The sequence below is a fragment of the Etheostoma cragini genome, chromosome 7 (genome assembly GCF_013103735.1).
Source record: "Etheostoma cragini isolate CJK2018 chromosome 7, CSU_Ecrag_1.0, whole genome shotgun sequence".
Taxonomy (NCBI): Eukaryota; Metazoa; Chordata; class Actinopteri; order Perciformes; family Percidae; genus Etheostoma; species Etheostoma cragini.
Genome location: NC_048413.1, coordinates 27,140,507 through 27,142,434, shown reverse-complemented (window position 1 = coordinate 27,142,434; position 1,928 = coordinate 27,140,507). Strand labels below are relative to the sequence as shown.

The following is a 1,928-nucleotide window of genomic DNA, read 5'->3' as shown; positions in this document are numbered from 1 at the left end:
CAGCTGGACGTCCCTCCACCTAGTCCTGTGTCTCCCCCGGGGCCTCCTCCCAGCTGGACGTCCCTCCACCTAGTCCTGGGTCTTCCCCGAGGCCTCCTCCCAGCTGGACGTACCTGAGTGGCGGTTCTAGACCATTTCTAATGGAGAGGCCAGGCTGGGGCCACTTACGATTTAGGGGCAGGGGTGAATATTTTGGGGGCACTGGCCAACTATGCCCCCCCCCCACCCCCCATATAGATATCATGTCTCACCCAAAATCTAATCGGCATGGCATAGAGCTGGCCAATATGGAGAAAATCTAGTACCACAATAATTTCAAAAATACCTTAATATAGAGCAGGGCAACATGTCGATATTATATCGCTATCGTGATGAGAGACAAGATATAGTCTTCGATTTTGGATATTGTAATGTGGCATAAGTGTCTTTTCCTGGTTTTACAGTAAAGTGATGTCATTTTCTGAACTTATAACTGTTTAATTATTTGCATTTCTTACCCACGTAGTCATTATATCCACATTACTGATGTGAAAATCTGAAAATCTCGATTTATCTAGCAGTGATTTGACGTTATATCTATGTATATATACATAACGTTAGCATATGTTGATCAAAGATCCATCCATGGAACTGATTAATGAAACTGGGCTGTCGTTGAAGCTTCAACATTGTTCCTAAAGAAGATTTAACCCAAATTCAGATGTTTAGTGGATGGATCTCCTATTTATAGCCATTCATCTGTGACGTAGCTAGCTAACAGTTAGAAGTTGGCAAGTTTTTCATCTGCATAATAACTTCACTTCCTCACTGTTATTTATCTCTAACGTGAAGCCTTCTCCATCTGTCAACCTAACCTCTGGGCAACTGCCTCTCATTACACATAACTTACAATCCTAAAGCTAGCTTAATCCTCCCTGATATTCTTATTTTGGCCTGTGTTTGTCACTGAAACTGTGGTGTAGCGGCTAACTTTTTAGCTAGCAGCGGTTTCCACTCTATCTAACGGTGAGGAAGCTAACTAGTTAGCTTGCTAACTTCGCTTAGTTTTACGGCTCGGACATTCGTAATCTTGTCACGTTGGACACATGAGATTCTAGGAACACAATATATTGCTTGATTGAAGCACTTACCCTTGTTTTATTCGGAGTAATCCGAGTCCCGGATACGTTATTTTACCGTTTTTATTAGAGGTCCTCGCCTTTCTTCAGTTTTCCTGTCGGACCTAACAGTCCCGCCCCCCGACTGTGCCACGAGGCTTAAGCCCGCCCACACCACGTACTTTCAGCCAATGGGACACTAGGAAATTATGAGTGACTGGTGACTTAGCCAAACAACATAGCTGATGCACTGAACATAAATAAAACTGAATTCATACTATCTGGACTTGGGAAATTCAAGAATTTTAGACATATTGTGTTAGATAATATAGAAATGGAAAGAGTATATGAGAACAGATTTCAACAGGGAGTTACACCAAATATATTCATAAAATGTTGTACTTCTGGTGTAGAGGTTTTGGAGGGAAAACACTTACAAATCCAATGTTCTTTCTTCAAAAGAGAGCAATCAGAGTTACAAATAGGACTAATTATCATGACCCGACAAATCACTTAATTAAAAATGTACAGGTACTTAAATTTAGTGAACTTGCAGATCTTTCAATTTCATCACTAATGCACAAAGTGTGTAATAACATGTTTTAAAATAAGAGAAAGTCAATGTGAACTGAGGGGAAGCTGTATTTTTTTACTAAACCAAATAGCAGAACAAATGTAAAACAGCATGATAATTTCCACACTCTTATTGACGTGGTGATCACGTGGTCACGACAAAGGAAGCTGACTTGTATGAAGTAAGGCAAGGCAAGGCAGCTTTATTTGTATAGCACATTTCAGCAACAGGGCAATTCAAAGTGCTTTACACAAAAT

At 40.5% G+C, this 1,928-nt stretch overlaps 1 protein-coding gene across 1 annotated transcript in view; it reads right to left on the bottom strand.

Annotated features, from left to right (window-relative positions):
* tpk2 (thiamin pyrophosphokinase 2) overlaps positions 1-1,928 on the bottom strand; it is a 34,151-nt gene that overhangs the window by 15,014 nt on the left and 17,209 nt on the right. The gene's annotated exons all lie outside the window — the stretch shown is intronic.